General features: G+C 46.8%; 1 pseudogene; it reads right to left on the bottom strand.

The window, feature by feature from the left end:
• Positions 1 to 5,022: 5,022 nt before the first annotated feature.
• Positions 5,023 to 6,875, bottom strand: LOC119325855 (annotated as a pseudogene).
• Positions 6,876 to 25,337: the final 18,462 nt, after the last annotated feature.

A 25,337-nucleotide genomic window follows, 5' to 3' on the forward strand; every position in this document is an offset into this window, starting at 1 on the left:
AAATTCAAAAAAAAAAGTTCAAATCCTTTTCAAAAAAGCGGGGTTCAAATCCATCACAAGACTAAATGCGAGCTTGCATCGGATGTCTCCACTGCCTGCAGGGTTCGGAGAGCACAAATCAGGAGTCTTCATCAACTCAGTTCACCGGAGCGTTCGGATCCTGCACAAGGAGAGTATTTTGCCGCGAGGTGAAGGGAAGATGTGCGATGGTGCGAGGACATAATGTGGCAACATGCGTACATGGGCATGTGCGATGCTTCCTTCTTGACCTCGACGACCGGAGCACAGGGATCTGGCGCAAGGAATATCAGTGCCAGGTCATGCATCCACCCGTGACCCGTGTGTGCATCGTGCCACAGTGGTGGTGAAGCTTTTTTTGCCATTGCATGTTTCTTCTACTTTTTTTATATCAGGAACACTATATTCAACAACGGCTAGAGGTGCAAGCGGTGGTACACTTGTGACTTATCCCATGAAACTGGTCAATTAGTTCAATGTTGGATGTAAGATTAACACTACATGTATGGACCGTGGTGCTGGCCGCAAACGCACCCCGCTTGCATCCTTAGCTATAGTATTTTTCATTCACATTTGATCATTCTTTTGTGCTCATGTTTTGTATAGCAAAGGTTCTCCCTGTCTACGTGGCCGCTTTGTGGTTGAAGCAAAACATCATTCCTTTTAACATTTCCAAACGGTGCATTTCTCTTTGCTGAAAACATGCTATCTTTGCTCAGCACTAGTGGTTGGGGCGCCACCCTGTGGCGCCACTTGAGAGGAAGCTATGCACACGTTTTTATTTTATAAGAATACATAGAGTCCTCGCCTCCGTCTAAAAAACATCTCAAAAAAATTCTCACCTTCATCTAAAAAAAGAAGTACATTTTTCTTACCACTGCAGCCTATCAGTGAGTGCCACTTTGCATAACCCTTCATTTAAAAAATACCAGAGGTCCTCACCTCCATCTAAAAATAAAAAATTACATTTAAAAAATAATCCACACCTTCATCTAATTTTTTTCAAAAGATTTCTCACCGTGGCCAGCTTGCGCCACGTGGCATAGCTGGTTGGTCGTCCTTTACGCGTAGCTTAATGAGTTTAATTTTGAATAGATTGTTTCCACTTGTATTTTTTCTAAAAAAAATACACATGTAAGGCCTCTAATCATAGTTTGGCACTTTCATTGAGCCTGGCGATCTATAGATTATGAGCACTTTGATAGATTATGATCATCATTAATCGTGCTTACATTGTTTTAGTTTCAGATTAAATGAACAAGCACCCGAACATGGACATAAGTTCTAATTGTGCATCACATATTCATAATTAATTATCAACCTAATGGTGTATTTGAATTTGTATTCATGATTAAAAGTCTTAAATGGCTAAGAGTATAGTGATTAAAATGGAGCATATTTTCAAGAAGTCTCCCCTTCTTTTTGTCTTAGTATATCAACATATAGACCACACATGCAAGATGTTAGGGGTAATTAACTAGGAACGTTGCAGCAACTCCTTCAATAACATTGCTCAAATCACCCATGGTAAATGTATTTTCAGTTTCCTCACATTCCCAATGTTGCGGATATGTCCAACTCGACCCAATCAATCATACATCACTACCGATCTCTCTCTTTGGAATATTTATTGCCTTTGTGTTGGTTTGGCTACATATATCATGGCAAAGAGAGCAAAGATGATTGGACAATGGGCACAGAACTGGACTACATATGAATATGTGAACTCCACCTTATGACTAACGATGCTATTCATTTTTTAATTGACTCACAATACTATTCACCAAAAGCTCAAAGTTAAATGATGTGAAACCTGTAGGGTACATGGATTATATATTTGATCCCTAATCACGAGATAAGTGGATAATGAACCCAAAAAATGGGGACAGAAGTAAGTACTCCCCTCGTTCCGAAATAGTTGAAGTTTGATATTTACCCCAAGTCAAACTTCTTCAAGATTGACCATGTATATTGAAAAAAAATATTATAAATAAAACATCAAATATGTATTTTATGAATCTAATGAAACAATTTTTGTGTGGATGTTGGTACATTTTTTTAATAGACCTAGTCAAACTTAGCAATGTTTGACTTAGGACAAACTTAAAACTTCAAGTATTTTGGAATGGTGAGAGCTGTACACTCCATACATTTGCTACATGGTCACATACTACTCATGCTAGAGCTGCATTTTTCCCTAGAACTTTCATTCCTAGTAGATTTTTGTTCAATGCATAATGCAAACATATGGTACCAAATTTTTGGGTGCGCGTTACACAAGAACATGAAGATTGGATCCTTTTACTGGCATTAACTACTATGTACACCAATCTTTTTGAATTTGTGCAGTTGTTGTACATGAAACTTAGAATGTTACATTGATATGTAAACTCTAAATAATAGTACTGTAAAAATACTTTACATAAAAAACCATGTCATTTGCACCTTAGGAACTCAAATAGTTGCTTGACTACACATACACTTAACCACTTTATAAGTTGCAAAACAACTACTTACCTTCGCAAGACACATTTGAGAAGTAAAAACAGAATAATGAATACCACTTGGACCTCATTACCAAAATGTGATGTGATTTCTTAAGATGGTATGCTAGTGTTTTGTGTTGGAACTATTCTTTATTATGGAAGTTCTTAATGAATTAGTAAAGTAACCCGGTCGAATGAGATAACACATTTTAATTGTTAGTGAGGAATCACATGAGTTAGTATGACACTTGGAAAATATTGGGTTTTGGTAAATACTCCCTCCGTTCCAAAATAAGTGTCTCAGCTTTAGTACAACTTTGTACTAAAGTTAGTACAAAGTTGAGACACTTATTTTGGGATGGAGGAAGTATAAAATTAGGTATGGTTAGTTTTATAGGAATTTGGTTTTGTGTTGCTTAGGCCATGTAAGATGTTAGAATTGCATTTGAGTTCGTTGATTTTGTTAGGAGAAGCACATTGCTTGTTCTACGAAAGAAAACCCCATAGATATAAACATGTTAAGAAGACCTTAGGGCTCCATTTTACTACATGAGGGAATGCATATATGTTGGCTCTGCCCATGATGTCATCATGGCCGCATGTGTATAGAATCCTTAACCCCGAATTCTCCAAAGATGGTCTTCATTCTAAGCACAACTCGTCCCAAAACATCCCGGGACATGTTTTCTGATACCCTTAAATCCGAGCAACATTGCAGACATGTAACTCATCATAACTGCTAGTTCTTTTATTTGTCATATAGAGTCTTGACTCTGTTCTTCTTCTAGTTATGAGGGGAACTAGTATGGGGATAACGATTATTACTAGTAGGTTGCATTAGGAAAACTAGATGCATATATGAGTGAATATATCATGATAACTTGTTTCGAAAAATATATCAAGCTAAGGCCAAATACAACGTGTCCTTTATAAGGCCTTTTATGCTTGAACAAGGGAATATTTCTAGGAGACTCGGATATCAATGCACCAACAATAAACCACAATAAACTCCATTTTAAGGTAATTTCACAAAAAATACCATAAGGAAATATGTGTTGATGGAAAGCGCCTGTGATAACCCTCACAACAAAGGGCATCATTAAGCCTTGATACATTTTAGAGCCATTTTGCTAAAAAACACGAATTATTCCATAGCGCGACATGAAGTGCATGGCCATTCCAGATCTATAACATGGACTGTTGATGGGGTAGTGTGCGAGAATATGTACATAACTATCATTTTCATGCGCAACAATGATAAAGGGTACAAGATGGATCTCGAGAAGGGTTAAGTACTATTGGGTTGTTGTCCCTTTCCAAAACAAAGAATCTGGTGGAGTTGGAACATGTGTAGTTTATGTTGTTGCTACTGAAATAGAAAATGAGGCCGTTAGTGTTCTAGGAAGTAAAAGTGCCTTTCTTTGAGTGCAACTGTGGTCGACATCCTCCTTTCTTTGTTGCATTAGAACATGCCCTTCCTTTTTTAACTTCTCTTCTTTAGTTTCACTCTTATCTTGTTCATCTTTTTTTTCCTGGTTTGTCTTAAAGAACTAAGTTAAAGGAGCCTTCCAGAATGTGGATTTGGAGTGTAAACTGGTGAAAATGGATGGCTTAGTATTTACATGGACAAAGACCTAACCTAGTTTGCTAGTCTTTGGGTTCAAAATCATGTGGACCTTCACCTACCGCCCTCTGCATCAACACAACCTCTCTATCCTTAGTACCTCGCTCCAATACCCTCCTCCAGACCACAAGTCCACAATCAAGTATCATGCTTGCTCTGCTAGCAACTTAGTTTCCAATCTTACTCCATCACTCAATCACCCTTCCACAAGTTTCTTCATGCCATGTGATGTACTACTATGAGCAATAATCATGTTAACAGTTGATGGGGTGTGTTCCTCGATGCCTCATATTCACAACATGTTGCACATACAACTACTACTAGTTGCCACTGTTCTCTCTCAAATCCAGCATTGTTAGGAGAGCACATATAAATACAAAGGAAGTGGAGCACATCTTTTATAGGAGAATTTGGAGTCATGCTTGAAGAAAAGTAAAGTTTATTGGGTGCATGAGCTAACTATAAACCCTAATTTAAGACCATATCTTCAAGTAAAAGGAATATATCAAATCTTAGTGTCCATGCATGCACTTTTATGAACTCGGAACGAGTAGATGCTTGGCCCAATTCAATGTGATCCACACTAGAGAAAGCACATGAGAGACATCTCATGAATGGGTGGCACCGATGAAGCAAGATAATCGAGTGGATGAAATAATACTTTCTTGTTTGCACAGACGTTAATTCTCTCACAATATAGCGTGTGGGTTGTATAAAAACCAATGTCATCAATCAGTGGTCTTTATGGTAGCACGTTTTATATTTACTATGTAATATATGAATGTTGGTGCAGCCAAATAATTTTGTACTTTGCTCACTTAGTTATCAATACATATAAAAAATGTTTCTAAGAAAATAATCAATTGGTAACTTGACATTACAATGGAACAAATATGTAACGAAATTAACAGTGAATAATAACATAATCATCGTTGCATGCTTCACATCCATTTCATCTAAAACACATTATGAGTTATGGCATAACATACAATGCACAATTGGTCTCGTACATCAACCCTTTAACGACTCTGATGGCCTTGATAAATGGCATCATCATGCAAACATACGCTCCTTCCACTTCCTCACCACCTCAGTAAGCGTTTTGTGCGACATGCCACTTGCAGCCAGTCCACTCCTTGTCGCTTTCTGGAGCTCTGTCACCTTCGTACGCATCGCATCCCCCTCTTCACTGTTCATCATATCATTCACAACCTTCGTGATGTCTTCACCAAGAATCATCCCATCTGCTCCTCGAACCTTTGGTCTTAGTGCCACCTTGGTTTCTTCATGTAACATCACATCATTCTCCCTCTGCTCGGCGTATAGAGGCCACGCGATCATCGGCACACCGTGTATCACGCTCTCTAGCACCGAGTTCCATCCGCAATGCGTCAACATGGCTCCCGTGGCCCGGTGGCCGAGGACCCTGACTTGCGGGCCCAGGATGGGACCACCAGGCCCACCTCCTTGGTCCTCTCTAGGAACCCAGATGGCAGGAACTTGAGTGGATAGTCCTTGCTCTTCGACCCGTCGTAATAGTTGGCACCGGGGTCGGCCCCACTGTCGGTGGGACTCCTCACGACCCATAGAAACCGTTGTCCGGAGAGCTCCAGCCCGCGCGCCAACTCGTCCATCTGCGCCGCGGGCAGCGCACCTCCGCTGCCGAACGAGACGAACAACACGGACTTGTCGGGTTGTGTGTCGAGCCACCTGATACAGCCGGTGGCATCGCCGTCGCCGTCGTCAGGCTGCCGTATCACTGGCCCGATGGGGTACACCGGCGGGCGCCCCGGCTCGGGCTGCCGGAGGATCGCCGCCGCGTTGGGCTCGATGGCGTCAAACGTGTTTACAAGTATGCCGTCCGCGTCGCGGTACCTCTCGCCGTGGTGCACCATCCAGCGGTAGGCGCCGCTGGTCCTGTCCTGGAGCGGTTGCAGGATGTCGGCGCCGGGCACGGCCACGCAGCCGGGCAGCCTGACGGGCTCCGGCTGGTCGCGGAACTCGCCCTCCAGTTCACCGTCGAGGCGCGGGAGGTGGAGCGTGAGGGAGAGCATCAGCAGGTTGGAGGGGAAGAAGAGGTACGCCGGCACGCCGGCGTCGCGCGCCGCCCGCAGCGTGTCGGCGCCGAAGAGGTCCGCCACGAAGGCGACGAGGCTGCCGTCCTTCGCAAGGCCCGCAAGGAGCGCCGCCAGCGCCGGCACGGAGCGCTGGGCCTCGACGGAGAGCAGCGTCTCGATGGCGGCGCCGGCGGCGACGAGGTCGTCGAGCGGGACGGCCGGGAGCGACGCGAAGCCGACGGCCGGCGGGAGGGACGCCAGGAACGCGCGCTGCGCCGCGGAGTCGGAGCTGGCGTAGGTGACGACGGTGGCCGTGAAGCCGTGCTCGGCGTGGAGCCGCCGCGCCAGCTCCGCCACCGGCACCACGTGGCCCATGCCCGGCGACGAGAGCAGCGCGACGTGAGGCGCGCGCGCGGCGCCCCGGTCGTCGCTCTCGCCGGCCATCGCTGCCTGCCCGCCTTCGTGGGCGCACGTACGGCACGGAGAGACGAGTCGAGCGCTCGATCAATCAGTGGCTTAAATTCGTGGGGACGTGGGAAACGAGGGAACGGATTGGCGCTATATGTAACCCCGACCGATCTGTGTCTGATTGATTGTCTCATGGCCAAACAGAACTGTGGTTGCTCCGTCGCTGCCGGGCCGGAGAAAGCAATTGTTTAGTGGAGGTCATAAAAAAGCTGGGGAAGGCTAGCTCAATTTTGTAGTAGTGCTGCGATGGATTAGTGTGACATCAATCTCCCGTGGCTGAATATCAGCGGTCGCTTTAGCATTCTTATCTTCTTATCGGTAACGATATTGTATACTATTTCTTATGTACAACGGTACAGACACAAGGAAGCATCATCAACCGCCGCCCCATACCCGCCTCAAGCGTCCGGATGAAGCCTCAAACGTCCGGGCTAACCGGCACTCTGAGCGAGCGTTGTGTTACTGCAGAATCTGCTAATTTGCTGAAACATCTCCTCTGTATTGTACAGTGCCACTATCTGCATGCCATTTGTTTAACAACACACGCAGCGCACATTAGCCATATATACAAATAGCGACGTGATCTTTTTAATTGCTAAAGGGAATCAAAATGGCTGGCTTATATGCCCGTCGGCACCTGCATGAGTGGCCGGCTTTACTTGATGCGCCATTCCCCCCTGATGCGCGTAACAGCTCTCCACTAGCACTAGGCCATCACATGCACCATCAATGTCTCCTGTGCAACTGTGGCTACATTCAGAGGGCTGGGCACTTGACTGTGCCTTCTAGAACCTGCTACAGAGACGACGTCATGATCTTGCAACGCTTGCATCATCGTCTCGGGCTCCGCCCCCAGAATCCAGATAGAGCAGAGAATATGCTACGGAACCGATAACTATTCTTGTGTTGATTGAAATGATGTACTATAAGGACTATTTCAGAGCGGATTGAGAAGGGACAGAAGTGCCCGCGTGTTTGACTTTGTGGCGCGTTCGATTGAATACGAGATCGATCGGCTACGTATCCCTGCCAGTTGCACCCTCCGCTGCCATCAGATGGTTGACAAGCTGTTAATAAGAGTTATAATATGACTATGATGCAAAGGTTATGATATCCGAGATTATTGGTTAGCGTTTCTGTTAGTAGACAATCATACTTATCGATTCTAATCAAACTAGGTGCCTTAAGACGCCGAAATACACACTAAGATGAAGATCTTTAATACAACAATTATACCCAAGTATTTGGAGGTATCGTACACCAATATAGTTATAGCCAAGTCTTAGGAGAGCAAAAATAATGGACTAACATATGAATGATTGACTAATTAAACTTCATATCAAGACCGTTGACTTTGTGGCGCGTTCGATTGAGATACCAGATCGATCGACTACGTATCCCGGCAGCCAGTTGCACCCTCCGCTGCCATCAGATGGTTGACAAGCTTTTAACAAGAGTTATAATACGACTATGATGCAAAGGTTATGATAACCGAGACTATTGATTTAGCGGTTTTGTTAGTAGACAATCACACTTATCGATTCCAATCAAACTACTCACCTTAAGACGCCAAAAATACGCACTAAGATAAAGATCTTTCATACAACAATTATACCCAAGTATTTGGAGGTATCGTACCCCAATAGTTATAGCGAGAACAAAAAGAATCAACTAACATATGAATGATTGACTAATTAAACTTCATATATCAATATCGTCACCGCTGCCACCTCCATCATGATCACCAAGACATATCAAAAGTGCTATGGCCAACCGCCAAACTTCGAGCTAATGATATGTCAGACAAAAATACTACAAGCTTCTAATGTTAGCGAAGTCGGGGTCATGGGAAATCACAAAGAAGAGGAGGAAAGGATGGCACAAAAAATGACTCGGATCCAGTGCTCCCTTCAATCAAAGGAATTTCATAGAGTTTTTGAGGATTTGGATCATTAGGATTTTGCCTTCATTCTCCAATGTTATTTAACATTGTTGCTGACACGTTGGCTATTCTGATTGATCGCGTCAAGTAGGACGGTCAGATTGCAGGAGTGCTACACCCTGTGGATGGTGGCCTCTCTATTCTGCAATGCTGATGATACAATTCTTTTCATGAAACAAGGCCTGGATAAGGCTCGAAACCTGAAATTGTTGTTTTCAGCATTTAAGCAAATGTCAAGCCTTAAAATTAACTTTAAGTGAATTGTTTTTCTTTGAAGAAACCAGTGAGGCGGCAGATGAATACGCTGGCCAACTTGGTTGTGCGCAAGGGTAACATAAACCATAACATTTTAAAAGCAATGACATCGCGCACCATTGCAAGACATTGACACATTAAACAAGCGTGTTTTCCGCACACAGTTCATGCATTTAGCACACATCCTCCTCGGGGGGCTCGCTGAGCGTCTTTTCCTTTTGCGATTAAGCGCTCAACAAATTCACGTCGCTCCACAACACGGCACGACGGGTCAAGGACATGCTCATGAAGAGGCACAAGATAAAAAAGAGGGAAACTAATAGAAGAGCCGAATTAACGAAGGGACCTAAACAACGACAAGAAACAAATGAAGCAAAGAACTTTCAACTACCCCTAAAACTCCTAAAAGTTGCTTCGGGTTACATGGATTGTTCTTGTCATCATTGCTACTTCTTTATTTTGCGTTGTTATTTCCCTGGAAGAGCAAAAGGTGATGCAGCAAAGTAGAGATAAGTATTTCTCTCAGTTAAGAACCAAGGTATCAATCCAGTAGTAGGAATAAGCAAGTCTCCAATAGATGCACCTGCACGAACTAACAAAGACTTGCACATAACACGAAAAAGGGGTTGTTAGTCCCGTCACAGTCACTTGCAAGAGTGAGATCTAATAGAGATAGATATAAAACACATAAAAAGTAAATAAAACTCAACGATGTGTTTTTGCGTTTTTCGTTTATAGATCTGAAAATATATGATGGAAAACAAACCCGAGGGCCATAGGGTTCACTAGAGGCTTCTCTCTTGAAAGAAAACATACGATGGGTGAACAAATTACTATTGAGCAATTGGTAGAAAAACGAATAGTTATGACGATATTGATGACCCACAAGTATAGGGGATCTATCATAGTCCTTTCGATAAGTAAGAGTGTCGAACCCAATGAGGAGCAGGAGGAAATGACAAGCAGTTTTCAGTAAGGTATTCTCTGCAAGCACTGAAATTATCGGTAACAGATAGTTTTGTGATAAGGTAATTCGTAATGGGTAACAAGTAACAAAAGTAAACAAGGTGCATCAAGGTGGCCCAATCCTTTTTGTAGCAAAGTACAAGCCCGGATAAACTCTTATATAAAGCAAAGCGCTCCATAGGACACATGGGAATTTCTGTCAAGCTAGTTTTCATCATGCTCATATGATTTGCGTTCGTTACATTGATAATTTGATATGTGGGTGGACCAGTGCTTGGGTACTGCCCTTCCTTGGACAAACATCTCACTTATGATTAACCCCTCTCGCAAGCATCCGCAACTACGAAAGAAGAATTAAGGTAAACCTAACCATAGAATGAAACATGCGGATCCAAATCAGCCCCTTATGAAGCAACGCATAAACTAGGGTTTAAGCTTCTGTCACTCTAGCAACCCATCATCTACTTATTACTTCTCAATGCCTTCCCCTAGGCCCAAATAATGGTGAGGTGTCATCTAGTCGACGTTCACATAATACCACTAGAGGAGAGACAACATACATCTCATCAAAATATCGAACGAATACCAAATTCACATGATTACTTATAACAAGACTTCTCCCATGTCCTCAGGAACAAACATAACTACTCACAAATCATATTCATGTTCATAATCAGAGGGGTATTAATATGCAATAAGGATCTGAACATATGATATTCCATCGAATAAACCAACTAGCATCAACTACAAGGAGTAATCAACACTACTAGCAACCCACACGTAGCAATTTGAGGTTTTGAGACAAAGATCGGATACAAGAGATGAACTAGGGTTTGAGAGGAGATGGTGATGGTGAAGATGTTGATGTAGATTGTCCCCCTCTCGATGAGGGGATAGATGGTGATGACGATGGCGACGATTTCCCCCTCCCGGAGGGATGTTTCCCCGGCAGAATAGCTCCACCGGAGCCCTAGATTGGTCCTGCCCAAGTTCCACCTCGAGACGGTGGCGCTTCGTCCCGAAAGCTTCCTTATGATTTTTTCCAGGGAAAAAGACACCATATATCAGAATATGGATGTCAGGGGCCTGCTAGGTGGCCCACGAGGCAGGGGGCACGCCCAGGGGGGTAGGGCGTGCCCTCCACCCTCGTGGTTGGTGGGTGCCCCCCTCTGGTGCTTTCTTCGCCCAATATTTTTAATATATTCCAAAACTGACTTTCGTGGAGTTTCAGGACTTTTGGAGTTGTGCAGAATAGGTCTCTATTATTTGCACCTTTTTTAGCCTAGAATTCCAGCTGCCGGCATTCTCCCTCTTCGTGTAAACCTTATAAAATAAGAGAGAAAAGGCATAATTATTGTGACATAACGTGTAATAACAGCCCATGATGCAATAAATATTGATATAAAAGCATGATGGAAAATGGACGTATCAACCCCCCCAAGCTTAGACCTCGCTTGTCCTCAAGCGAAAGCCGATATCGGAAAATATGTCCACATGTTTAGAGATAGAGGTGTCGATAAAATAAAATATGGACATGAGGGCATCATGATCATCTTTAGAACAACAACATATATATTGTCATATGATTTCTTATGATAAAGTAACAATCTATTCACAATGTAAAGTATGAATCCGAAACTTCATTGAAAACTAACAAACTATAATCTCAGTCATTGAAGCAATTGCAATTTATCATAACATCGAAAAGAGTTAATATAAGAGCTTTTTAGCAAGTCCACATACTCAACTATCATTTAGTCTTTCACAATTTCTACCACTCACGTGATACTTATGGGTATGAAGTTTCAATCGGACACAGAGAAAGATAGGGGCTTATAGTTTCGCTTCCCAACCTTTTACCTCAAGGGTAATGTCAACAATAATAGTTTATGTGTTGGAAATATGCCCTAGAGGCAATAATAAAAGGATTATTATTATATTTCCTTGTTTATGATAATTGTCTTTTATTCATGCTATAATTGTATTATCCGGAAATCGCAATACACGTGTGAATACATAGACCACAATATGTCCCTAGTGAGCCTCTAGTTGACTAGCTCGTTGATCAACAGATAGTCATGGTTTCCTGACTATGGACATTGGATGTCATTGATAACGGGATCACATCATTAGGAGAATGATGTGATGGACAAGACCCAATCCTAAGCATAGCACAAAGATCGTGTAGTTCGTTTGCTAGAGCTTTTCCAATGTCAAGTATCTTTTCCTTAGACCATGAGATCGTGTAACTCCCGGATACCGTAGGAGTGCTTTGGGTGTACCAAACGTCACAATGTAACTGGGTGACTATAAAGGTGCACTACAGGTATCTCCGAAAGTGTCTGTTGGGTTGACACGGATCGAGACTGGGATTTGTCACTCCGTATGACGGAGAGGTATCTCTGGGCCCACTCGGTAATGCATCATCATAATGAGCTCAAAGTGACCAAGTGTCTGGTCACAGGATCATGCATTACGGTACGAGTAAAGTGACTTGCCGGTAACGAGATTGAACGAGGTATTGGGATACCGACGATCGAATCTCGGGCAAGTAACGTACCGATTGACAAAGGGAATTGTATACGGGGTTGCTTAAATCCTCGACATCGTGGTTCATCCGATGAGATCATCGAGGAGTATGTGGGAGCCAACATGGGTATCCAGATCCTGCTATTGGTTCTTGACCGGAGAGCCGTCTCGGTTATGTCTGCATGTCTCCCGAACCCGTAGGGTCTACACACTTAAGGTTCGGTGACGCTAGGATTGTATGAATATGAGTATGCAGCAAACCGAAAGTTGTTCGGAGTCCCGGACGTCACGAGGAGTTCCGGAATGGTCCGGAGGTAAAGAATTATATATGGGAAGTCGAGTTTTGGCCATCAGGAAAGTTTTGGGGTCCAACGATATTGTACCGGGACCATCGGAAGGGTCCCGGGGGTCCACCGGGTGCGGCCACCTATCCCGGAGGGCCTCATGGGCTGAAGTGGGAGGGGAACCAGCCCCTAGTGGGCTGGTGCGCCCCCCCTGGGCCCCCTCTGCGCCTAGGGTTGGGAACCCTAGGGGAGGGGGTGCCTCCACTTGCCTTGGGGGGCACTCCACCCCCCTTGGCCGCCGCCCCCTAGAGATCCCATCTCTAGGGCCGGCGCCCCCCTGGGTCCCTATATAAAGAGGGGTGGTGGGAGGGCAGTCGCACCCAACACCCTGGCGCCTCCCTCCCCTCCCTGCTACACCTCTCCCTCCCGTAGTTGCTTGGCGAAGCCCTGCTGCATCCACCACCACGCCATCGTGCTGCTGGATCTTCATCAACCTCTCCTTCCCCCTTGCTGGATCAAGAAGGAGGAGACGTCACGCTGACCGTATGTCAGTTGAACGCAGAGGTGCCGTCCGTTCGGCGCTAGGATCTCCGGTGATTTGGATCACGACGAGAACGACTCCCTCAACCCTGTTCTCTTGAACGCTTCCGCATGCGATCTACAAGGGTATGTAGATGCATCTCTCTCTCTTGTTGCTAGATGAACTCATAGATTGATCTTGGTGAACGTAGGAAATTTTTTATTTTATGCAACGTTACCCAACAGTGGCATCATGAGCTAGGTCTATGCGTAGTTCTCTATTGCACGAGTAGAACACAAATCTGTTGTGGGCGTAGATCTTGTCAACTTGCTTGCCACTACTAGTCTTATTTTGCTTCAGCAGTATTGTGGGATGAAGCGGCCCAGACCGACCTTACACGTACGCTTACGTGAGACAGGTTCCACCGACTGACATGCACTAGTTGCATAAGGTGGCTAGCGGGTGTTTGTCTCTCCCACTTTAGTTGGAGCGGATTCGATGAAAAGGGTCCTTATGAAGGGTAAATAGAAGTTGACAAAATCACGCTGTGGTTATTCGTAGGTAAGAAAACATTCTTGCTAGAACCCAATTGCAGCCACGTAAAAGATGCAACAACAATTAGAGGACGTCTAACTTGTTTTTGCAGCAATTGCCTTGTGATGTGATATGGCCAAAAGTTGTGATGAATGATGAATGATATATTGTGATGTATGAGATCATGTTCTTGTAATAGGAATCACGACTTGCATGTCGATGAGTATGACAACCGGCAGGAGCCATAGGAGTTGTCTTAATTATTGTATGACCTGCATGTCAATGATTTAACGCCATGTAATTACTTTACTTTATTGCTAAACCGTTAGCCATAGTAGTAGAAGTAATAGTTGGCGAGCAACTTCATGGAGACACGATGATGGAGATCATGATGATGGAGATCATGGTGTCATGCCGGTGACGAAGATGATCATGGAGCCCCGAAGATGGAGATCAAAGGAGCTATATGATATTGGCCATATCATGTCACTACTATATAATTGCATGTGATGTTTATTGTGTTTATGCATCTTTTTTACTTAGAACGACGGTAGTAAATAAGATGATCCCTTATAATAATTTCAAGAAAGTGTTCCCCCTAACTATGCGCCGTTGCTAAAGTTCGTCGTTTCGAAGCACCACGTGATGATTGGGTGTGATAGATCCTTACGTTCACATACAACGGGTGTAAGACAGTTTTACACATGCAAAAACACTTAGGGTTAACTTGACGAGCCTAGCATGTACAGACATGGCCTCGGAACACAGAGACCGAAAGGTCGAACATGAGTCGTATGGAAGATACGATCAACATGGAGATGTTCACCGATGATGACTAGTCCGTCTCACGTGATGATCGGACACGGCCTAGTCGACTCGGATCATGTAACACTTAGATGACTAGAGGGATGTCAAATCTGAGTGGGAGTTCATTAAATAATTTGATTAGATGAACTTAATTATCATGAACTTAGTCTAAAATCTTTGCAAAATATGTCTTGTAGATCAAATGGCCAACGCTCATGTCAACATGAACTTCAACGTGTTCCTAGAGAAAACCAAGCTGAAAGATGATGGTAGCAACTATACGGACTGGGTCCGGAACTTGAGGATCTCCTCATAGCTGCCAAGAAAGCATATGTCCTAGAAGGACCGCTAGGTGAAGCACCCATCCCAGAGAACCAAGACATTATGAACGCTTGGCAGTCACGTGCTAATGTTTACTCCCTCGTTCAGTTCGGCATGCTTTACAGCTTAGAACTGGGACTCCAAAAGCGTTTTGAGCAACATGGAGCATATGAGATGTTCGAGGAGCTGAAAATGGTTTTCCAAGGTCATGCCCGGGTTGAGAGATATGAAGTCTCCTACAAGTTCTATAGTTGTAAGATGGAGGAAAACAGTTCTGTCAGTGAGCACATACTCAAAATGTCTGGGTCGCACAACCGCCTGTCCCAGCTGGACATTAACCTCCCGGACGAGGCGGTCATTGAAAGAATCCTTCAGTCGCTCCCACCGAGCTACAAGAGCTTTGTGATGAACTACAATATGCAGGGGATGGTGAAAACTATTCCTGAAGTATTTTCAATGCTGAAGTCAGCAGAGGTAGAAATCAAGAAAGAACATCAAGTGTTGATGGTCAATAAAACCACCAACTTCAAGAAGGGCAAGGGTAAGAAGAACTTCAAGAAGGACGACAAAGATGTTGCCGCGCTCGGCAAGCCAGTTGCCGGGAAGAAGTCAAAGAATGGACCCAAGCCTGAGACTGAGTGCTTTTATTGCAAAGGGAAGGGTCACTGGAAGCGGAACTGCCCCAAATACTTAGCGGACAAGAAGGCCGGCAACATTAAAGGTATACTTGATATACATGTAATTGATGTGTACCTTACCAGTACTCATAGTAACTCCTGGGTATTTGACACCGGTGCCGTTGCTCACATTTGTAACTCACAGCAGGAGCTGCGGAATAAGCGGAGACTGGCGAAGGACGAGGTGACGATGCGCGTCGGGAATGGTTCCAAGGTCGATGTGATCGCCGTCGGCACGCTACCTCTACATTTACCTAAGGGATTAGTTTTAAACCTCAATAATTGTTATTTAGTGCTAAGTTTGAGCATGAACATTGTATCTGGATCTCGTTTAATGCGAGATGGCTACTCATTTAAATCTGAGAATAATGGTTGTTCTATTTATATGAGAGATATGTTTTATGGTCATGCCCCGATGGTTAATGGTTTATTCTTAATGAATCTCGAACGTAATGTTACACATATTCATAGTGTGAATACCAAAAGATGTAAAGTTGATAACGATAGTCCCACATACTTGTGGCACTGCCGCCTTGGTCACATTGGTGTCAAGCGCATGAAGAAGCTCCATGCTGATGGACTTTTAGAGTCTCTCGATTATGAATCATTTGACACATGCAAACCATGCCTCATGGGCAAAATGACCAAGACTCCGTTCTCCGGAACAATGAAGTGAGCAACCAACTTATTGGAAATCATACATACTGATGTGTGTGGTCCGATGAGCGTTGAGGCTCGCGGAGGATATCGTTATGTTCTCACTCTCACTGATGACTTAAGTAGATATGGGTATGTCTACTTGATGAAACACAAGTCTGAAACCTTTTCAAAGTTCAAGGAATTTCTGAATGAAGTAGAGAATCATCGTGACCGAAAGATAAAATTCTTGCGATCAGATCGTGGAGGAGAATATTTAAGTCACGAATTTGGTACACACTTAAGAAAATGTGGAATTGTTTCACAACTCATGCCGCCTGGAACACCTCAGCGTAACGGTGTGTCCGAACGTTGTAATCGCACTCTATTGGATATGGTGCGATCTATGATGTCTCTTACCAATTTACCGCTATCATTTTGGGGATACGCTCTAGAGATAGCTACATTCACTTTAAATAGGGCTCCGTCTAAATCCGTTGAGACGACATCGTATGAACTATGGTTTGGAAAGAAACCTAAGCTGTCGTTTCTAAAAGTTTGGGGATGCGATGCTTATGTCAAGAAACTTCAACCTGAAAAGCTCGAACCCAAGTCGCAAAAATGCATCTTCATAGGATACCCTAAGGAAACCATTGGGTATACCTTCTACCTTAGATCCGAAGGCAAGATCTTTGTTGCCAAGAACGGATCCTTTCTGGAAAAAAGAGTTTCTCTCGAAAGGAGTAAGTGGGAGGAAAGTAGAATTCGATGAAGTACTACCTCTTGAACCGGTAAGTAGTGCATCTCAGGAAAACATTCCTGTGGTGCCTACACCGACTGGAGAGGAAATTAATGATGATGATCAAGGTACTTCAGATCAAGTTGCTACTGAACTTCGTAGGTCCACAAGGACACTTCCACACCAGAGTGGTATGGCAACCCTGTCCTGGAAATCATGTTGTTAGACAACGGTGAACCTTCGAACTATGAAGAAGCGATGGCGGGCCCAGATTCCAACAAATGGCTTGAAGCCATGCAATCCGAGATAGAATCCATGTATGAAAACAAAGAATGGACTTTGATAGACTTGCCCGATGATCAGCGAGTGATAGAAAACAAATGGATCTTTAAGAAGAAGACGGACGCGGATGGTAATGTTACGATCTATAAAGCTCGACTTGTCGCTAAGGGTTATCGGCAAGTTCAAGGGGTTGACTACGATGAGACTTTCTCTCCCGTAGCGAAGCTGAAGTCCGTCCGAATCATGTTAGCAATTGCCGCATACTATGATTATGAGATATGGCAGATGGACGTTGAGGGAGTCCTGGATTAGGGGGTGTCCAGATAGCCGGACTACCATCATCAGCCGAACTATCATCGGCCGGACTATCATCATCGACCGGACTCCAAGACTATGAAGATACAAGATTGAAGACTTCGCCCCGTGTCTGGATGGGACTTTCCTTGGCGTGGAAGGCAAGCTTGGCGATACGGATATGTAGATCTCCTACCATTGTAACCGACTCTATGTAACCCTAGCCCTCTCCGGTGTCTATATAAACCGGATGGCTCTAGTCCGTAGGACACAACAACAACCATTACAATCATACCATAGGCTAGCTTCTAGGGTTTAGCCTCCTTGATCTCGTGGTAGATCCACTCTTGTAAACATCCACAATATCAATATCAATCAAGCAGGACGTAGGGTTTTACCTCCATCAAGAGGGCCCGAACCTGGGTAAAACATCGTGTCCCTTGTCTCCTGTTACCATCCGCCTAGACGCATAGTTCGGGACCCCCTACCCGAGATCCGCCGGTTTTGACACCGACATTGGTGCTTTCATTGAGAGTTCCTCTGTGTCGTCACCGATAGGCTTGATGGCCTCTTCAATCGACAACGACGCAGTCCTAGGTGAGACTTTTCTCCCCGGACAGATCTTCGTATTCGGCAGCTTCGCACTGCGGGCCAACTCACTTGGCCATCTGGAGCAGATCGAAAGCTATGCCTCTGGCCGTCAGGTCAGGCTTGGAAGCCTAAACTCCACGACCGATATCCGCAGGGACTTGATCTTCGATGGATCTGAGCCACAGCCGAGCATGCCGCACTGTCACGATGGGCATGACCTAACTCTGCAGCCGGACAGCACCTTGGAGGCCGCACACGAATCCGCTCCGACCCGTAGTCCGGAGCCGATCGCTCAGATCGAGGACGGATGGCTGGACACCGCCTCGGGAGCTGCAACTTCTACGGCAATGGAGCCGAACACTTATCTTGTCCCGCATAAAGCCCATGACTCTGAGGTGCCGGACCCCTTGCCGGACTCCGAACCTCCTGCGCCCCTGCTAGTCGAATCCGATTGGGCGCCGATCGTGGGATTCACCGCTGCGGACACCTTTCAGCACTCACCCTTCGGCGATATCTTAAATTCGCTGAAGCACCTCTCACTATCCGGAGAGCCCTGGCCGAACTACGGCCAGGATGGTCGGGACGCAGACAATGAAGAAATTCAGAACCCACCCACCACCCACTTCGTAGCCACCGTCGACGATCTAACCGACGTGCTAAACTACGACTCCGAAGACATCAACGGTATGGACGATACCGGAGACGATCAAGAACCAGCGCCTATAGGGCACTGGAAGGCCACCTCATCACATGACATACATATGGTGGACACCCCAAAGGGAAGCGATAACGAGGAACAATGGGATGCGGCAGAGGATAATCCCGCCGATAAACAACCAAAACGGCGACGTAGACGCCGTCCTAAGTCTCGCCTCGATCAAAGCAGCATTCCTAACGACCCAGCGATAGAGCAGGGCAAACCAGCGGACCACGAACATACAACCAAGCAACTATCCGAACAGGACGAACCGGATAATCAACCCCTTCACGGAGCAATCAACAGTCCGGACACACCTCCGGAGCATAAGAACCTTCACAAAAGACTCGTCGCCACTGCAAGAAGTTTGCAGAAGGAAAAACGGAAGCTCAAAACAGCGGAAGACATACTCAGAATGAAGTGGAGCAAAGTACTCAAGACCGCAGACAAATATGGCAATGGCCATCAAACAAAGAGCTACCCGAAGCGCAAGTTGCTGCCAGAATTTGACGAGGAAGCCATAGAGCCCTCACAGTCAAAAAATAAAGAAGCCGCCTGGCCGGATAGACGGCCAGATGAAAGGCCAAAAGCGACAAGCAGCGCCGCATACAAGCCGACTTATGATCCTGGGAAAACGGACGGCCCAACTAGGTCCATCTACGGGCCAAAAAAGAGGGCCCCAGGAAATAACACAACAGGACAAGTGTTCGAAGACAGCGGCACACCCAAATATAGGGGCGCCGCACACCCGCTATGTTTTACCGATGAGGTGCTGGATCATGAATTTCCAGCAGGGTTCAAACCCATAAACATAGAGGCATACGACGGCACAACAGACCCCGGAGTCTGGATAGAAGATTACATACTACACATACACATGGCCAGAGGAGATGATCTCCACGCCATAAAATACCTACCCCTCAAGCTCAAAGGGCCAGCTCGGCATTGGCTCAAAAGCCTCCCAGAAAACACTGTTGGAAGTTGGGAAGAGCTTGAGGACGCGTTTAGAGCAAATTTTCAAGGGACTTATGTCCGCCCTCCGGATGCAGACGATCTGAGTCATATAACCCAACAGCCCGGAGAGTCAGCGCGTAAATTCTGGAACAGGTTCCTTACAAAAAAGAACCAAATAGTCGGCTGTCCGAACGCGGAAGCCCTAGCAGCTTTTAAACACAACGTCCGAGATGAATGGCTCGCCAGACACCTCGGCCAAGAGAAGCCAAGAACAATGGCCGCGCTAACAAGCCTCATGACGTGCTTTTGCGCAGGAGAAGACAGCTGGCTAGCAAGATGCAGCACCAGCGACCCGAGTACATCCGAGATCAGAGATGGAAACGGAAAATCACGGCGCAGGAAAGATCAGCGCCGAAATAAAGAAAAAAGCCCAAAGGGCACGGCGGTCAACGCCGGATTCAAAAGCTCGTGGCCAAACAATAAAACACTGCCTCTTAAGGACAACAACGACGAGCTATCAAATTTAAACAAAATCTTAGATCGGATATGTCAAATCCACAGTGCCCCCGGAAGGCCTGCAAACCATACCAACCGAAATTGTTGGGTTTTTAAACAGTCCGGCAGACTCAACGCCGGACACAAGGGGCTCGATGCGCCAAGCGAGGACGATGACGAACCCCACCAACAGAGCACCGGAAGTCAAAAGACTTTCCCACAAGAAGTCAAAACAGTAAACTCACTTCATGTGATAGTACGGAAAACCAACACGGCACTCGCTTAGACAAGTGTCGCAAGGTCCACCCCAGCGGAACACCGAGATTGGATGTCAAAACCAATCACTTTCGACCATATGGATTCGTCCAGAAGCATCCGGAATGCAGGATAGACTGCCCTGATATTGGATCCAATAATAGACGGACTGCAATTCATGCAGGTTTTGATGGACGGCGACAGTGACTTAAACCTGCTATATCCGGACACAATCCGCAAGTTGGGATAGACCCTACTACAATTTGGCATAGCCGCACTTCCTTCAAAGGAGTGGTGCCAGGCCCTTACGCCAGGTGCACAGTTTCATTATTACTAGAAGTTGTGTTCCGGTCACCTGACAACTTCCGACGAGAAAAGCTAACCTTTCATGTCGCCCCATTTAAAAGTAGCTATCAAGCATCACTGGGGCAGGAAGCTTTCGCCCGCTTCAATGCACTACCACATTACGCGTCTCTTACGCTTAAAATGCCCGGTCAACGTGGCATCATTTCATTAAAAGGTCGCCTGAGACCCCGGACATGGCTGGACGAGTCCGGAATGAATAAGCTAGGGGCTACCTAGCCGCACACCCCTTCACAGGGGTTTGTATATATAAGCTATGATGAGCTAGCATAGGCTCAGCTTTATTAATCTACATTTCAATTTTTTATGCACTTTCTCGCACGAGTTCTTTTCAAACTAAGTTCCTCTCTTTTTACAGATGAATAGCGTGCACACCCGTCCAGGATACGGCACAACGGAGACACAGGCGCAGACGTGCAGGAGGGACCCGTTGCAAGGACTCTTTTCAGACTAAGACCCTACATAAACCTTTCTTACTGTCTCTTGTTGCTATAATCCCCTGGTTTCTCATTATAACCAGAGTGGAGACTGGCGTTTTGGCATCGGCCGCGCCAGAAGAACTTGCCCATACCTGGACACAAGGGGCTTAGGGCATTGTTTTGCCTGCTATTGTAAAGACCGAACACCTTCGGGAGTGTTCGGTGTCTCGAGTTAGGCCTTATATGCATCAGCTCCGAATCATGTCTTTGGTCAAATGTTGGGTTTGCCCGGCTCCTGTGTTTTGCTGCCTTACGTTCCGTATCATCGGCTAATGCGGCACCAGGAGAACTACTGCGATTGTGCCCCAGTTCGGCTGGGCGAGCACCTCAGTAGAGAAAGCCGAAAACTGACTGTCATGATACAGCGAGAGACTGGTCAACCACTCGATCGACCATGGGAATGTTTAGAATTCCTCCGCTTTGACGAAGGGCCGTTTCCCGGTCAGGCACATACGCGCCCCAAATTCGGAGTGTGCGGTGCCCCCAGGGGCTATGTCGTAGCCCCACCCTCGAACTCCATGGCTAAGTGAAAGTGATAAAGCATTATAGTCCGGTTGCCTCGTTTGCTACGCTACCACCTCCTTTACAGGACCGAGACGTCGGATTAAGTGTGAAAACGCGCTATTTTTTGCAAACACCCCCGCACCTTGTGCGTGGGGGCTGAAGCCGATGACTGCCATCTTTCAGGTTATACACACGTATACATGAACGGCCGCATAGGAGATATTCTATTACTTGAACGCACAAGTATAAAAGGCGCTTACATCATAAATATTGTTTTACATCATATAAACGTTCATTTGAACGTAACATTTTTTGAGCACTGCGACTCTATTACACGAGCACCACGCAGCACTTCGCCAAAATAGTGCTCGGCGGGTAACCGGTTATCATCCGAACCCGGGGTCGCAACAGCGGGGGCATCCATCTCTGTCCAATGTGTCTTCACACAAGCGAGTGCCATCCGTGCACCCTCTATGAAGGCCGACTGCTTCATCGCCTTGATATGCGGCACCGCCCCAAGAAATTGTTGCAATAAGCCAAAGTAACTCTTCGGCTCGGGCCTATCCGGCCGGACATGGGTCACTATATCCTTCATAGCAAGCCCGGACAACCTATTTAGCTCAGCCCACTCGGCCAAACGGTCGGTCAGCGGAAGTGAACGCTCCGGACTATGGAATTGAGACCAAAATAGCTCTTCCATCTTGTGATCCTTCTAGCTTCGAAAATGCACAATGGCATCCGCCGCACTCGCTGCTAAGTCCATATAAGGGTCCTCTGGACCCCACAGTTGGCCCAGCTGAGCATACTTTGGATCCGTGAACCTTCGGTGCAGCAGAAAAGGCTTGCCAGCTACAATTTCTCCGGCCTGGCGCAACTCTTCCTTTATAGCCCGCGTTGCAGACGGGCATCCTTGGCTTCGGCAGTGGCCCTCTCCAGGTCTTCTTGCCCCGCTAGGCGCTCCTTCCCAAGAGCCTCATTGCGGTCGGTAGCATCTTTTAACTTCACGGCCATTTCGGCCATCTCTTCCCTGCTCCGGCAGTGTGCGGCCCTTTCTGCCGCTAACTCCTCGGCCTCCCTCAAGGCCGCCGCATTACTCCTTCTGTCCTGCTCCTTGGCTTGAGCAAGTTCGGCCTGAAGGCTCTCCACATCAGCGGCACTATCTGCATTTCACGCACATGTTGTAAGGAGCTGGCTTCGGCCCCCTTACCAAGTGACCGCACAAAAACACTTACCTTGCGACTCATCAAGTCGCCTGTTGACTAGCGTGATGTCCGCATCCACAACAGCGAGTTGTCGCTTTAGTTCAGCAACTCCATCAGTCCGGCTGGCCCTCGGACGACCCGCCACCTGCATCGTCACGGTGGAAATTTAAACCTGCGATTTTGATCCTCGGCACGCTGTCGATTTCGACAACCTACCGAGTCTCAGGGGCTACTATCTATACAGGGCGCATTCTATATGCTAAACTGTTAAAAGGTGTGTCATTTTTACGCACCTCAAACCCCGCCAGCAAACTCCTGACGGCATTATGCAACCCGCCTTCGGCGGACGAAATCCTTTCAATCACCGTGCTCATCAATGCGTGGTGATCTTCTGAGATAGACGCCTTCTCAAGCAGATCCTTCAGCCGTACACCAGTTGGCGCTGAACTATCCGGCTTTGCCAAACCAAGGGGCTCCCTCCATGACGACACTTCAGGCTCGTCCGCCCTATCTGACGGCGCCCCGGACGGAGGCGTCTCGCTCTCCATCATCTCCGGACGAAGGTCCCCCGAAGACGAGCTCATTTGCGAAGGACAGAGATCCGAACTACAAGGTAAAAACTTTAGTTATCCTCAGAAGCACAAATAGGGATGTCCCTTATTATAAAACTCCTTTCTTTCTACTTACGGCTCGTTGGAGGGCTGACTCTTTAAGGGAGATTGTGCGGCCGGGGCCTCCCCGGACGCAGGACCCTTTGGCGAAGATTTCTTCCCCCGTTTAGGGGCTTTTGCCCCCGGGTCCTCGGAGGCAGTCCTCTTCTCCCCTGGGAGGGAGGGATTCTCGATCCCCCCTCTTTCAAGAGCCTCCTTAGGCGAGGCAGTAGCTTTCCTGCTTTCCCCCTCGCCTTCCTCTAGAGGCGCAACCTCAAGCATCCGAACCAGCACGGAATCCGGCATGGTCTCGGGGAGGGGGGCTGGACACCGTATTAATTTTGCTGCCGCTATCCACTCCTGTTTAGAAGGAAGTTGGTCATAAGGAGAATTATCGAAAGGCAAACAAACGGTATGTCCGGACTTGGAACTACTTACTTGAGTATCCGGGCGATTGCAGCTTAGGCCAGCATCCTCGGTCAATTCCGGACGCGCCTCTTGCGATCCGAAGAATAATTTGTACATCTCCAGGGGTGTCATACCCATGAAGTGTTGAAGAATCCGTGGGCCCTCCGGATTGAACTCCCACAGCCGGAGAGGGTGGCGTTTGCATGGTGGGATACGCCTAATCAGCATAACCTGCATTACCACCACCATATCGACCTCCCTCGTTTGGAGATCTCGAATCCGGCCCTGTAGTTGGGGCACGTCCTTTGACGGCCCCCAGTTGAGCCCTTGGTTGACCCACGACATCAACCGTCGTGGAGGTCCCGGGCGGAATAAGGGCGGCGACTTTTGTCCGCGGCCCCTCGGAACGGTGATATAGAACCACCCTTGCTGCCACGGGCCGAGCTCCTCTTGGAAGGAGCCAGCGGGCCACGGGGCATCGGCCCTCCTACTTATGGCTGCCCCGCCGCACTCCGCTTGACGCCCCCCGATCATCTTCGGTGCCACATTGAAGGTCTTCAGCCACAGGCCGAAGTGAGGGGCGACACGGAGGAAGGCTTCGCAGACAACAATAAATGCGGAAATATGGAGGATGGACTCCGGAGCCAAATCGTGGAATTCCAACCCATAGTAAAACATGAGCCCTCTCACAAAAGGATCCATCGGGAAGCCTAAACCCCGCGGAGGTGGGATACAAAAACGACATACTCGTCGGGCTCGGGGGTGGGGATGGCCTGCCCTTCAGCAGGCAACTTGTGCGAAATCTCATAAGCCAGGTACTTGGCCTCCCGCAGCTTTAGCACGTCCTCCTCTGTGACGGAGGAGGGCATCCACCGGCCCTGGAGGTCGGAACCGGACATCGTTGAAGGTCCGAAGCGCTCGAATCTGGAGCTCTAGGTGCTGGAACTTGGAGCGGGGAGAGGATTCGATGGAGGATTGAAGAAAAGAAACGAGCCTTGGTCCCGTTATAAAGAGAGAGAATACCAAGAGCCGTATCCGTGACCGTTTGGGACTCGCCTTCGATAGAGGGGGCGGGGCGACGGGCGCGGTTGGGTTCCCATGTCCGTATTGATGAGAATCCCGGATTAAGGGGAACATGATCTCTGCTTCGACAAGACGTGCCAAGGAAACCGCTTCGCTAAATGCGCTGAGGTGGTAGAGTAAAAAACGATTCAAGTAATGGCTTGGTAGTGGCGTGACGTCATGCCGTAAAAAACGTCAGCAGATTGAACTTGTGTATATATTATTCTCTCTACGGTGG

This window comes from Triticum dicoccoides, chromosome 6B (assembly GCF_002162155.2).
Source record: "Triticum dicoccoides isolate Atlit2015 ecotype Zavitan chromosome 6B, WEW_v2.0, whole genome shotgun sequence".
Lineage (NCBI taxonomy): Eukaryota > Viridiplantae > Streptophyta > Magnoliopsida > Poales > Poaceae > Triticum > Triticum dicoccoides.